Raw genomic sequence first — 16,054 nt, forward strand, 5'->3', positions numbered from 1 at the left:
AAACACTGCGCCTTCCTGGTGACTTTGTAGACGCTGATGCCACGGAGACAGTTGCTACTGGCCAACCGGATTTCTTGCGACGATTGAGGGACCATGTATCAAAGATTCGCCCTCCGAAAGCCACACGTCATGGCAAGCCGCCCACTTTCGTGCACCAGGACCTGGAACAATGTCGTCACGTCATGCTCCGCACTGAGGGCGTTAAACCGCCTCTACAAGCTCCTTATTCTGGTCCATATGAAGTGCTACGGCGCAGTGCCCACACCATGGATATCCTAGTGAACGGCAAAACGACGACTGTCGCGTTGAATCGGGTTAAACCTGCATATGTTTTTCCTGACACCCCACTAGCGGCACCTCGTCGTAGGCGTCCACCTACCGCTGTTCCAGACACTGACGCCACATCTCCGGCGCCGGCTCTTCAACATTCGCCGCCCAACGCAGCACAACATCCGCCTCCTGACGTTGTTCCTCCTCCTCCGACGAGGACGACCCGTTCTGGACGTCGGGTGCACTTTCCGGCGCGGTATCTCGACGCCGACGCTCCGCTTCCGCCCGGGGGGCTGATGTAGCGACGCTGCCGCGCGCTAATTCAAGCTCGCCAGTGTGTGTGTGTGTGCTGTGCGCGTGTGTCAGTACAGTGATGTAGCGACGCTGTGTAGTTCCGCGCCCAGCCTCTAGAGGCGCTGTGTTTTATAACTTTTATATACGTTCTGTTTCTTATGATTATTATTCCTTGTTTTTTAGAGTTAGTGAGTAGTTCCTTGTCTCCTGACTTGTGTGGACGGATACTATTTTCTCTCCTAACTACAGAAGTTCCCGAGGATTGAGGATCCTCTGTATAGATCGGAAGCAAAATTTTATAGCCCCGAACTGTCCACGCATGCCTGGTGTCGTCAGATACGCGCCGCAATAAAGTTATTATTACTCAATTGAAGGTCTTCATTCTTCCGAATCACGTCAAGCAAAAGTCGGACAGCCACCAGTTTAGCTGTACCCGACAATGTCATTAACCAGTCAGTTTTACACACAAATTTTCCGTATTGAAGTATTAATATCCCAATAAATGCTTAAGAGAATTTATGAATTGTTGATTTTCGTGTTATCTTTGTCTGCAGTATTTCTGTGGCGTTTATTAACTTTCATAACTACTTCTTCAGTCTACTTCTTAGTTGTACAGGCCTCGTTTCTAACGTGTCTGCAAGATACTACACAATATCTCTGGAATATTTTTCTCCAGACAATTCAGATTAGAAATACTAGTTTTACAAATCGTCAGTAGTTCATCATCTCACACGAAGTGGAATACAGAATTGCATGATTTGCGGAATTTAGACATCACATGGTGTTCCGTTCCCACATACTGATAGGTCGTGTCTTCTTTCATTAGGTAAGTTACCGCACCGGTAATTACCTTAGCTGTGAGTGGGCGTTAATTCTTCTCCGGAGGAAGGAGCTGAACTTATCCCAGGTCGTCCATCGACGAAGGTGGTCATGAGATTCCTTTCCAGCCATTTCTTTCTCGCTGCCGATAGATTAATAAAAATGGACATTTCAGGCGGCTCCAATTTACGAGTTCGCGGATTTAATTTCGTCGGTGGAATCCCGCGAACTGGAGACAGTTATTGGAAAAGTAGTGAGACGAAAAGGGGGTCTCGAAGGGTGGTGGGGGGGGGGGGGCGAGGAAGAATCCGGGACTGCCGGGCGACGGAGCTGGCGGGAGGGCCTTGTCTTTTGTGCAGCCGGTAATCCTCGGATGTGCAATTTTTAAGTCCGTAGGCGAAGAGCGGAGTGGCGGCCGGCGGAAAACGCTGAGCTGTCAGATTAAATGAGCTTCTGAGGGGCGGCCGCGATCGTTAGGCGGCCGAGGCGCTGCGCTGGCTGGCTGGCTGGCTGGAGGCGCTGCTGGAGGGCTGCGGCTGCGGCACGTGTTCCGACGCCTACCGCATGTAGTCGCGTTGTTGTGGTGTAGTGGACCTCAACCTGGGCGGTATCGTTCCCTGGGGGCCGATTTAACTCCTTGAGTGTCGCTGCTGGGGTGGGTGGCGGGGGAGGGGGAACGAGCATACTGTGTTTGCTGTGTTACTATCCTCCACCTATTAACAGACAAAACCTGAACTAACGTTCCTCGCAAAATTGTCATCGACATTTTGGTCTTCCAATATCCGAACGGCGGCGAATACAGGCTGTTGTAAATGGTTGTTTGGCAGTAGTTGTTGCTTCACTTGAAGATTGTAAGGGTAGAGATCAGGGATGTATTTACGATCGACAGGTCTCTGACTTAGGTCCACGTGAGGAAATTTTATGATAAGTCGAAAAGTAGTACATACATCAACAAAAGTTTTACATTACCCTTTTATTTGGAAGCTAGCAGAGTATCCGGTGTTCCCAGGTATGTACACACATCAAAAAAAAAGTTTTTCATCACCTCGGTTCCGAGAGTTCCAGAACCTGTACAAAAAATTCGAATAGAGATCAACATAAACATCATTTCTGCTCTTTTTATTGCGCCTGAAAACCACACATTGCATGCTGTGCACCATAAAGCGAGACTTCAGAGGTGGTGGCCAGATTGCTGTACACACCGGTACCTCAAATACCCAGTAGCACTTCCACTTGCATTGATGCATGCCTTTATTCGTCGTGGCATACTATCCACAAGTTCATCAAGGCACTGTTGGTCCAGATTGTCCCACTCCTCGACGGCATAGACCCCAGGCATGTGCGATAGGGTTCATGTCTGGATAACATGCTGGCCACTCTAGTCCAGCGATGTCGTTATCCTGAAGGAAATCATTCACAAGATGTGCACGATGGGGGCGCGAATTGTCGTCCATGAAGAGGAATGCCTCGCCAATATGCTGACGATATGGTTGCACTATCGATCGGAGGATGTCATTCACGTATCTTGCAGCCGTTACGGCGCCTTCCATGACCACCAGCGCTGTAAGTCGGCCCCACATAATGGCACCCCAAAACATCAGGGCACCTCCACCTTGCTGCACTCGCTGGACAGTGTGTCTAAGGCGATCAGCCTGACCGGATTGCCTCCAAACACGTCTCCGACGATTGTCTGGTTGAAGGCATATGCGACACTCATCGGTGAAGAGAACGTGATGCCAGTCCTGAGCAGTCCATTCGGTATGTTGTTGAGTCCATCTGTACCGCACTGCATGGTGTGTTGGTTGCAAAGATGGACCTCGCCATGGACGTCAGGAGTGATGTTGCACATCATGCAGCCTATTGCGCACAGTTTGAGTCGTAACACGACGTCCTGTGGCTGCACAAAAAGCATTATTCAACTTGGTGGTGTTGCTGTCAGGGTTCCTCCCAGCCATAATCTGTAGGTAGCTGTCATGCACTGCAGTAGTAGCCCTTGGCCGGCCTGAGCGAGGCATGTCATCGACCATTCCTGTATGTCTGTACCTACTCCATGTCCGAACAACATCGCTTTGCTTCACTGCGAGGCGCCTGGACACTTCCATAGTTGAGAGCCACTTCCTGGCACAAAGTAACAATGCGGACGACATCGAACCGCCGTATTGACCGTTGAGGCATGGTTGAACTACAGACAACACGAGCCGTGTAACTCCTTCCTGGTGGGATGACTGGAACTGATCGAGTGTCGGATCCAATCCGTCTAATAGGCGCTGCTCATCCCCTTGATCATAAAAGCCACCTGTGCAAAGTCCTCAATATGTTGCAATTGTCAGTAACAACAGTGTTCTCTGCAGTTGTGAGTGCATTATATCGGAGCTGAGTGTTCGAATATGGGCAGCATTGCTGCCTCTGAATCACGGGGACCTGGGTTCGATTCCCCGCCGGCTTGGGGATTTTCTCCGTCCGGGGACTGGGTGTTTGTGTTGTCCTCATCATTTCATCATCATTCGTGAAAAGTGGCGAGATTGGACTGCGTAAAGATTGGGACTTGGTACGGGCACTGATAACCGCCTAGTTGAGCGCCCCACAAACGAACCACCACCATCATCGAATATGGGCAAATTGGTGCTCGTATGGTGCGTGCTTCCCTAGCTAAGGTAGTCGAAGTCTTTGATGTTTCAAAAGGCACGATGCCGAAGATATAAACTGCATGCAAAGAAAGCGGAAAAAATCCGCTAATCCACAACGCGAAGGAAAGTGTGTTTCGAGTGATCGTGATGCACAGTCATTGAAGAGGATTGTGACGAAAAATAAGAGGACGACAGCTGCAAAAGTCAGTGCAGAATCGAAGATCGTACTCGCGAACCCTCTCAGTACCAAAACAACACAAAGGGAGCCCTATAAAAGGGGATTGCATGGCGAGCCGGAATTCCGTAACCACTCATGATGCAAATGCCCATAAGAGGAAAACGTGGCGCCGAAGACGTAAAACGTGGATAGTGGAGCACTGGAAGAAAATCATTTGTTCGGATGAGTCTTTCATCGCACTGTTTCTGACTTCTTGCCGAGTCTACGTTAAGAGTGGGCTTCGGCGACGATATGTGCAGCCATATTTTCGTATTCCGTGGCCTCATGTTTACACTGCAAGGCCGCATTATTGCCAAGGATTATATGCCGATATTGGCTGATCATGTCCACTTCATGGTACAATGTTTGTTCCCCCAGTGGTGATGCTGTGTTCCATGACGACAGATCGAATCCTCAAGGAATCATTTTGTGTGCGCGAGGATGCCTCTCCCTGGCGACAACGTTCACCAGATCTCATTGTTGGTGAGCGTTTGTGGTTCAAAAATGTTCAAAGTGCTAAGGTCATCGGTCCCTAGACTTACACACTACTTAAACTACACACACACACACACACACACACACACACACACACACACACACACACACACACACACACACACACACACACCTATGCCCGAGGGAGGACTCGAACCATCGGCGGGAGGGGCCGCGCAATCCGTGACATGGCGCCTCTGACCGCGCGGCCACTCCGCGCGGCAGCTTTTGTAGTCTGATTTGGAGAGAATGGTGCGATTTGGAGAGAATGGTGCGTGATCGCTATCCGCCTCCATCATCGTTGTCTGAAGTTGCCACAATTTCGCAGGAAGAATGCTGTAACATTCCCTTGAGAAGCATACAGGCTGTCTGTTTATCGATTCCGAGGCGATTGGAAGCTGTTTTGAATGCTACCGGTTCTCTTACGCAATATTAGGCATCGTAATGTGTTGTATTTCTGGTGTTTCCATACTTTTATCCGCCGCCTATATACTGCAGGAGTTGCAGCGCAATACAAACATCAATGATTAAGGATAGCAGGAAATAACTCCGATACATCTTCTTTTAAGATCATCATAACTTGAGGGAATCGAACTGCGACCGATTTAAGTAAATAATTTGAAAATAAACAAATATGTGATCAATTAGCGTTACCTTTGTGCTTCCTCGCTGTCTGAATACTTACGCTAGTATGAAGTATGAAATTGTAAAGGTAACCAAAAAAGAGGCACCGTGTTAGAGCACAACAATGGTCTACACATTCGGAAGCAAAGGAATGAATAAAAAAAGGATGCAGGCAAACACGCAGCTGGCAGAGAAGCCACTGGTTAAATCCAGCACAAAGCTGCAGCACAGAGTGAACGCCAAGTCATAAAGCATCTTTTTGTTGTCCAGTAACCGTGACAGATGGATGCGTGCTTTTGTTGCGGCGGGAGCCCGTTCGCGGCTGTGGGATTGCGGTTGGGATTTTGGCTGCTGCGCGACAGTCGCTAACCGGCGCTCTCCGTCCCAGAGGCACTCCAGAAGCGGAACGTAGAGAATCGGCCGCTGTGTCATCTAGAAGCCTTGGCTGCCTTCTCGTTGGCTCATGGGAGTTGAACAAGACGGAGACGCAGTTCAGCGTTGTCTTTTTCCGTGAGCTTGACGAGGGACTGCGCTACCAGGGCAGAATTTGAGTGGGTGCAGTCAACTCTGCACGGAGGAGTAACGAAATTTTCCACGAAACATGCACTGTTCTTTATCGCTTCGTGTTTGTCTCGAAGACTGATTTCCACACGGCTGCCTTCAGTAAGGAACTGTGTAGAAACACGTTTCGAGAAAGTTCTTAAACAGTGAAGTTGATTAAGTTTAGGAACAGACTTTTACAAGGTTGTTCGTGATAGCAAGTTAGTGCTTATCTTGTATTCACCAAAACAAGTCTGACGCCCAGCATACATTATAGTAAGAAGCGAGAAAGTAAGAAAGCCACAAAAGTAGTTGCTGTACAAGAGTAGCTTGCTTACACGCTAGCTACTGATAGCGTCACAGGCGTTTATATATATAACACAAATAATAAGGGCAACACAATGTGAGACGAGCGATAAGCATATATTAAAATAATATACAAAGATGTACTCAGCTTTAAGTAATGCTTGAAGCGTGGCTCTGTAGTTAAAGTTCGACACACAAATGTAATCTAACACACTGAAAGAGAAATGGTTCAAATGGCTCTGAGCACTATGGTCAGTCCCCTAGAACTTAGAACTACTTAAACCTACCTAACCTAAGGACGTCACACACATCCATGCCCGAGGCAGGATTCGAACCTGGGACCGTAGCGGTCGCGCGGTTCCAGACTCTAGCGCCCAGTGAAAAAGAACTGTGTTATCTAGAGAAGCTCACTTTGGATTGCTGCAACTTACAGTTAGGTATGTCAGGTTTGAGTAACACCTTGTCAATCGACGATAACTTCTTTGTTGCAGCTATATGTAACGGTGGCGACTGATGCTCCACACCGACTGGCGATAAATGCAGAACTGCGACAGAAACTGTTGCTGGCGATGACCTGGACGAGTGTGGCTCTACGTCAGCATTTATCTACCGTTGGCGGAGTGATGTCCATTTGTGATCTACTTTTTGCTAGAAAAAGATGTAGACTCTCACGGACTGTGTTCAGTGGCACCAGGGTATAATAAGCGCATATAGAAGGTGATTCATTTGCCACGGTCGTCGGTAATCATGTGGCACTGAGAAAGCCTGTCTGTGCACCCTCTTTAGGCAGTAACTATGCTGAGCTTAGAAGTGAAAGGTGTTTGCGACATTCATTATAAGGTACAATCATGCCCGGACGAGGATGTACTACTGTTGAACAGCTGCAGCCATTTGAGTGGCGCCGCATGGTGCACTTCCGGGAAGCTAGACGGACACGTTGTATCGATGGTGAGTGGCTACACGGTGAGGGGAGGGTTGCACTGTGTGCTGACGCGATTGTTGGGCATCCATTACTCTGACGTTTGATCATTTGATCTGAATTTATGATATACTCCTACAGTGACGAACTGCCTGTCACCTCACTTTTCATTGAAATGACCTTGTCCTTGAGATGCTACATTTTTTCCCTGGCAGTGTATCTTGCGAATGCAGAAAGTATTTGGTTTCAGCGCCCTCTACGGTGGCTAACATAGCTAACGCAGATAGTGCGAATTCTTTGAAGCTCTTGTGGCGGAACCGTAAATGGGTTCCCATATGTGAATGTCATGTACGAGGGTCATCCCAAAAGTAAGGTCTCCTATCTTTTTATAAGTACAGAACTCTGTTTGTTTGGCAGTTGGTCACACTATTGAAGAGTGCTTCACGCACTGTGTGTAAGCATGCACACGCCGCGCTGAGGCGATCAGTCTTCACTTGGCAGCCGTTGAGAATGGAGCTCCCGTTGGATGTTAGCGCCAAGTGCGAATTGTGCGCAATTATTCGGTTTTTGAACGCTAAGGGCACTGCGCCTATTGAAATCCATCGCCAATTGACGGAAGTGTATGGTGAGTCGTGCATGGATGTCAAAAATGTTCGTAAGTGGTGTAGAGAGTTTGCATCTGGTCGGACCGAAATTCACGACGAACAAAGGAGCTGCAGACCGTCAATTTCTGAGGAGACAGTGTTGAACGTTGAGCAAAGCATGCGTGAACATCGGCGGATCACTCTGGATGATCTCTGCACGTTGATTCCTGAGGTTTCCCGAAGCACCGCTCACAGAATTTTAACGGAAACGTTGAATTACCGGAAGGTGTGCGTAAGATGGGTGCCACGCATGCTGACTGAGGACCACATGTGGCAACGAGGTGATGCTTCCCGCGCATTTCTTCACCGCCTTGCAGCCGAACAGGACAACTTTCTGGACTCAAATGTCACGGTTGACGAAACCTGGGCATACCACTTTACACCTGAGACCAAGTAACAATCACGCCAGTGGCGGCACCCTTCTTCGCCAAAGTCGCGGAAATTCAAACAAACACAGTCTGCCGGTAACGTCATGACAACCGTTTTTTGGGATCGGAAAGGGTTATTGTTGGTCGACTTTATGCCCACTGGGGCCACAATTAACGCTGACAGTCGTTCTGTCACTGTTAGGTGAAAAGCTGAATCACTATAGATAGCCATTCAATTCTTGAAAATGGAGTTGTAGCTTCGAAACGCGTAGACAGCAATTAGAAAATAAAATTTGTGACTGATGACGGGATATTATTAATTAATAATGTATAACCTAGCCGTTAGTCACGGACACCCCACGTTTTAATGTCTTGTAATAACATAATAAAACTATATTTCATCTGTTATAATTGATGTTTTTGGAAAGCCTGAAGCTGCATCATTCATGGTTTAACTAATGAAATACTGCAACAGATACTTTTTTCGTGCTTAGCACGACACGTTTCGAGAATTTATTCTCATTGTCGGGTGCAAATATTTGCATACGTATTTTGTGTGATGTTTGCATGTGTGTTTTTCTGCCTCCCTTGCATTGTCTTTTTGAGGTTGTACTGCACACGGAAAATTAATTTTATACCATTAAAATATTATTTTTAATGATCTGCAATTTTCCACCCCCTGCAACGCGGAAACTATTACATCAAGAGAAAAAATCAGTAGTACCTCTTTTGCATAAAATTTAGTGTAGTTTAATTTTATACCAGAAAACCTCTTCTTTAGAACCCGCGGTTCAAGGAAAACACAAAAAAGTGACCTTTGATCTCGCCACCACCCTATCGCTCACACTCCATCGGTCGAGATGTTTAGTGTATTGTTTGTGGCACTCCCTCCCAATGCCGTACGTAAATCTAGGGCTACACCAAGTTTTTTCATCTAATTGTCCTTTGTTGACTGGACTAATTTACCAAAAAGTAATGTAAAAGACTAATGAAGAAGAAATTTTGTGTGAGACACGGGAAACTTGGTGGGGACTCGCCGAGATGTCAGACCGTTTTCAGAGCGCTTCGGCGCATCAGTCATCTCAGATGCCCGAAATTAGTTTCTGAGTAGGACTGAGCTGGTTTTGAATGCTTTTACCGACGTCATACTTGGCCGAGTTTGCAGAGCTTGGTCGTTTGTCATAACTCGAGTACGACCACTAATGTTGCAACGGAACTATGGATTGTTGGGTCCGACTGCAATAAGCTTTGCAAAATAGCAGTCTCGTCATTTAACCTTCTGCGAGAGGAACATGTTTCACCATACGACACTTTGCCGACGCGGGAATGAGAAGGTAGTCAAGTAAGAGGCCCTTGCTGCTGGTTACGGCTTAATAGTGGTACTTTCCACTACTAGAGACCGGTTTACCAACTAACTGGACGGTAGAGGTTTTCTTAGAGAGACGGGAAGGTGATAAGCAACTTGGAGCACCAAACTGCTGTTAGTTACATGTTTCGCCGGCTACTACGTCTCCAGAAGTTGCAGTAAACCAGCGGGTTGTTCTCCCACGGACCATTTAATTTGTTGCGTTGAACTCGACACCGTCTTACTCGAGGACCGCCAGTTGGACCACAGTGCATTCTTCCATACGGCTGCACCGCATTTTCTTTTGTTCCGTCAGATCAAAATCGTCTCCGGACATAAGCAAGTCGCTGTATTAGTAATGAAGTTCACATTGCTTGGACATGTCCGTCCCCGTTAGTTGCAAAAGCTATCCTCGTTTCCTGCATCCGATTCAGTTCGTCGTGTTCTCTGGGAGTTGGCGTCTCAGCATTTCTGCACATTTTGCGGTCTGCTAAGGCGTCATTAGCGATGGATCACCTCCCGGGACAAAGAGAACGCAGTCATATTGTTCCAATTGTAGCGTCATGGTGGTAAGAGACCAGGAAGAGTACAGATTCTTCGCGAAGTACGTAACTCTGGATTAGCCCCCATTACTCATTTATAAGAATGGATCAGAAGTTAAAGATGCACGCTGTAGGATGTGACCAAAAGCTACGTAAAATACATTATATCAGCTGGTAGTTACGATATAACTGGAACAATCTTTTTGGTGCAGCTGTATGAATTTCTTTTTCCATTGTATACTTCAAGGAGTAAAGCGACGTGGTTGATAACCGTTTTATAATAGAGACGCGGTTCTCTTCAGCTAATTACCAGGCAAGACGTTAGTGGGGCTTAGTGTTTCCCAATTGGCAATACATGGGAGGTGGTTACCAGTTCCGGCATTTGGCTTATAACAAAGGGAGACAATATTGTCCATTGTCCCAGAAAAAAATGTGTATATGTATTGTGAGTGAGAGTGTAAGATATATTAATGAATGTATAGTGACATGTGTGTACCCATTGTCTAGAAACGTGTAATGGTCACCAGTGCTACAATTTTTCAGCAGTAAATTACATATTTAAATTATTCGCAACTTAAGTACAATGTTACTCAGTTTAAAACCTGAAAAAAAATCTAGATAGAAACAACATCGAAGAATCAGAAATAGGAGGAAGAAACCGTTTTAAAAATAAAATACTAAATTTGGAAGGCTTTCAAAGCAGAAGAAATAAAAAATCGGGAACAACATGGACAGAAGAAGGGAAGACACTTCATGGGGAGAATATGAGGGAATACTGGAAAAATAGAAAACAACAACAAAGGAAGACGAGGAACTGTAGTTACTAACGTGATCCTAGTTGGTCAATACGATTGTGTGAAAAAAAGGAAGTCTATCGTGATAACCAGCTGCAATGAAATTTAGGTATAGACTGCACTGATTACGAGGAATGTGATCGTGTTTCTATCACTACGTTTAGCTACGTTTACTGAGAGAGCTGAAAGGTGTGAGTTGGAGGTTAATCGAATTTTGTTTGAAGTTTATTTATCATAAACGTTTTGTGTTACGATTACTTTCTGGACAAAAAGTGTGTGGTCAAGTGCTTTAAATCTAGAATAAGTTCACTGTGTTTTCTTGAAATTATAATGTTTATCGAATTCATAGAATGTAGACGAAATTCTTTTATTGTATTTTTTTTCAACATCAGGTCACACACATGGCATCACAACCGTTTCCGGCTTCTAAGAAAGTCATTATCAAATATCTTGAATACATTAGACAATAACTTCTCACAGTGTGCGTAGGCAGTAAACGTAGCAGTGATCTCGTGGTAGATATTTATCCCTCCCCCTTTGTAGTGGACTTGCATAACGCCCGAGTTGTTTGTAGTATCAACACCTGTGTTTTGCCAGAAATCGACAGGTTCGGTATATGCTTTTAAAAGGCGTTCATGTTTGTCACGATTTGGTGAGATTCTTTCTTCGTTTTCTCAAAGACATTTACACTGAAGTACCAAAGAAACGCCGGCCGCGGTGGTCTAGCGGTTCTGGCGCTGCAGTCCGGCACCGCGGGACTGCTACGGTCGCAGGTTCGAATCCTGCCTCGGGCATGGGTGTGTGTGATGTCCTTAGGTTAGTTAGGTTTAAGTAGTTCTAAGTTCTAGGGGACTTATGACCTAAGATGTTGAGTCCCATAGTGCTCAGAGCCATTTGAACCATTTTGAACCAAAGAAACTGGTATAGACATGTGTATACAAATACAGAGATACGCAAACAGGCAGAATACGGCGGTGCGGTCGGCAAAAAGTGGCTCTGAGCAGTAAGGGACTTAACATCTGAGGTCATCAGTCCCCTAGAACTTAGAACTACTTAAACCTAACTAACCCAAGGACATCAGTCGCTAAGGACAACAATGACAATAATGAATGCGGCTCTGCTGCACACCACACATCTTGGTGCTGGTAGCACGGGCGTTTGGCAAAGCTGTGAGACAGTGCACCCACCCCTGTGCACCCCAGTGCACCCAAACACTGTTGACATGTGCCAATAGGCACATGTGCTCGTCTGTATTCTACAATTTACCTACTATTCAAAAAGAATGCGACTGTAGCAGTCGCGCGGTTCCGGACTGAAGCGCCTAGAACCGATCGACCACCGCGGCCGGCTGCGGTCGGCAACGCCTATATCAGACGGAAAGAGTTTGGAGCAGTTGTGGATCGGTTACTGCTGCTACAATGGCAGGTTATCAAGATTTAAGTGAGCGATGGGACACAGCATGTCCGAGGTAGCATTGAAGTGGGGATTTTCCCATACGACTATTTCACGAATGTACCGTTAATATTAGGAACCCGGTAAAACATCAGATCTCCGACATCGCTGCCGCCGGAAATAGATCCTGCAAGAACGGGACCAACGACGACTGAAAAGAGTCGTTCAACGTGACAAAAGTGCAACCCTTTCGCAGATTGCTGCAGATTTCAACGCTGGGCCATCTGCAACTGTCAGAGTGCGAATCATTCAAGGAAACATCATCGATTGATCGATAAGTGTTTTAGGAGCCGAAGGCCCACTCGTTTATCCTTGATGACTGCACGACACAAAGCTTTACGCCTCGCCTGTGCCCGTCAACACCGACATTGGACTGTTGATAACGGAAACATGTTGCCTGGTCGGACGAGTCTCGTTTCAAATTGAGCGGATGGACGTGTACGGGTATGGAGACAAGCTCATGAATCCATGGACCCTGCATGTCAGCAGGGGAGTGTTCAAGCAGGTGGAGGTTCTGTGTAACGGTGTGCGCGTGTGCAGTTGGAGTGATATGGGACCCGTGATGCGTGTAGACACGACTCTGACGGATGACACGTACGTAAGCATCCTACCTGATCACCTGCATCCATTCATGTCCATAGTGCGTTCCGACGGATTTGGGCAATTCCAGCAGACAATGCGACAACCACACGTCCAGAATTGCTACAGAGTGGCCAAAGGAACACTCTTCTGAGTTTACAACAATTACGCTGGCCACCAGACTCCCTAGACATGAACAAAATTGAGCATATCTGGAATGCCTTGCAAGCCGGCCGGGGTGGCCGTGCGGTTCTAGGTGCTACAGTCTGGAACCGCGTGACCGCTACGGTCGCAGGTTCGAATCCTGCCTCGGGCATGGATGTGTGTGATGTCCTTAGGTTAGTTAGGTTTAAGTAGTTCTAAGTTCTAGGGAACTGATGACCTCAGAAGTTAAGTCCCATAGCGCTCAGAGCCATTTTTCGATGCCTTGCAACGTGCTATTCAGAAGAGATCTGTACCCCCATCTTACTTTACGGATTTATGGACAGCACTACTTCAGACATTAGTCGAGTCCATGGTACGTGTTGCGGCACTTGTGCGTGCTCGCGTGGGCCCTACACGATATTAGGCAGGTGTACCATTTTCTTTGGTTTTTCAATGTATTTTGTATGCAGAAATAGTATTAATTGCTATTGCGTCCTAAAATTCTAGGAAATAAAAAAAGAGAATTCAGCAGTATGTTTTCTCTCCATCTTTTTAACCGACCAGTTTTTCACATGCGCGCCTTACGTCAGTAACAGGTATTCAACAAAATTAAACACGAAATTAATTTAGGATTATGGGATAAACTTCATTCAAAACTTGGTTTACGAAATTGCGTTGAGTACAGCCCTGGTTTTATTTACACCAGCGTTGTTTCTGGAATGTTTCTGAAAAAACACTCTTTAATTTAATGTGCGACGCTCTACACTTAGCTCTACGCAACCTGAAAGAAACACTCCAAGCAAAATTTTATTTTTCGTGAAAATCTTTTTCCCATATGAGTAACAATGATTCTTTGCACTTACTTACAGACTGCATTATAACCATATATCTAATATAATATTTCTTGACTGTGGAGCATAAATTTTAACTGGGGGATGAAAGATTGAATTTCCTCTGAAAAAAGGTAAAGGATGAATCGCAGCCTAGCGGTAAACGGTTTGAGTTAAAAGTGTTCGAATTTACCGGCTTGCGAGTGATACAGTGTGAAGCTTTGTAGTTTTGAGGCGGCGTAGTTTTGCACAGCTGTGAACATTTCGGTTGCGGCGTTGACGAACGATGCGAAGGAAGTCACCTCCAAATAACTGCGCTGACATCTCGTTTGACGCAAAAAAACGGCAGTACCAGGGTTCAGTCCAACTGCTGGCCAACCCACAAAGGCCAACTCCAAGCTTTCCTTTGCAGTAGATCCTGTAAAACTGCCGTTACACACACAGCATATACACATACACAGAACCGACCTCCTACCACAACAAATAACATCCCAGCGAAGTTGACACCTTTTGGATTTCATATTGTTTGACAAAACAAAATCTTGACTTTGTCTGTGGATGATAACTTTCATAACCGTCAACCTTTGCCTCATCTGAAGAAGAACTAAAGAGGTATATTAATATAATGTTAAGCATACGCTGAAAGACATAGTTTTATAATTGTACTAGCCATCAATGAAAGAATCATTCAGTACATAGATCATCGTCGCATGTCCCCCGTCCTATGGGCCATAGCAACTCGACAAGTGGTTACTATATAAACGGGATTAAGTTAACCCCTTCGAGAAAAAAATAAAAGCAAAAGTAATTTGTTATGAACAGACGAAAAGGAAAATTTAAGCTTATATGCTTTTGTAAGTCAATAAATAAAGTTTAGAAACTACAACTTTGCTTCCTGGACTGTTATTAACACAGCATATAATCAATAAATCATCTTTGTCCTGTCTTACACACTCCACCATCCCTTCAACTACAGTACTTAGCAAACAGTCATGGTGTTGTTAATATTTGAGCCGTTTTTCTTCAGTTGCTACATCAGTTATTCTTTATCGTATAGATAAGGATAAAAACAGTCTTTCACAACTAATTGTTTTTATTTGCTTCTACCAAAAGTATTTTGCCCATTCATCTTAGGCATCTTGAGTGGTCTGTGGTACAAAGAAAATTATTTAACGATACATATTTTGATTGGAGATGTGTAGTAATTCTTGGCAGCTCATATAAATTATCTATATACAAATATTTGGTTATATTTTATTACATTAATTTTTATGTCTTTTTCACCTATCCATGCGTTCTTCTGTACGTTCTAGATGCTAATAGCACACGTTTCAATTGACAGGTCTCTGTCAGTTGGAAAGAACCTGTGACGAGAGAATTACTGAAATGTCATTTTATTAGAATCGTTAGTGACACATGCGCTTTGGACAGAGCACCTGGAAATGACGGGTGACTCTGCTCCACTGAGGTCGTAGGATGTTCTGAAATCAAGCGAAACAGGTTATCATTGTTAAAGAAGCAACAGAATACAGTTAACGACAATTCAATAAACTACTACGAGTTGTATCTTTTTGATTTAAAGTTTAAAGAAAACAGTTACAAGAGAGATCCTTCCTTACCAGCATTCAGGCCTCTTAAAAAGTTTTCTGTTTCATAGAGACCTATCAAATTTATCAATCTTTTCGCTTGCAATGAGCCACAAAGTATTCACAGACAATTGCAATGAAGGCATAAACTTTACGGTAATTACAAGTTTAGGAAACTGGCTCTCTCCCACATCGTAGGGTATGGAAGAGAATGAGTGATGTAGAGCCAACGATAACAACCATAATCGTCTCTATATGGACGGGATTCCACACTCGAATGCAAATAGCTACATGATCGCGCCTGGGTCTGCATGTTTTTCTTGTATATTTGTTGTTGTGAATGTCTGTCTACATTTTCTTTATTTCTGAGTGTATGGAATTAGTGAAAGAAACGGTGATTTTGATAACCCTTTGAATCTGAATTCATTTCGTACAGTAATTTTCACAATACATTGGAAGCTTCTGTAATATTCGATAGTAGTTGTTACTGCAGGTTATAGTAGGGTTAGTACAAACGTTAGTACACATTTGATGCTGACTGGCACGTGGCTGGGACAATAAATTTTGCTCCAGTCAGAATCAGGCTCCTTAACGTCGTGGATTTAATAGATTATTTAAATTTTTTGGTAATTTATTGGCGTGAATGTGTATTGCAGTAG

The sequence above is a fragment of the Schistocerca nitens genome, chromosome 7 (assembly GCF_023898315.1).
Source record: "Schistocerca nitens isolate TAMUIC-IGC-003100 chromosome 7, iqSchNite1.1, whole genome shotgun sequence".
Classification (NCBI taxonomy): Eukaryota; Metazoa; Arthropoda; class Insecta; order Orthoptera; family Acrididae; genus Schistocerca; species Schistocerca nitens.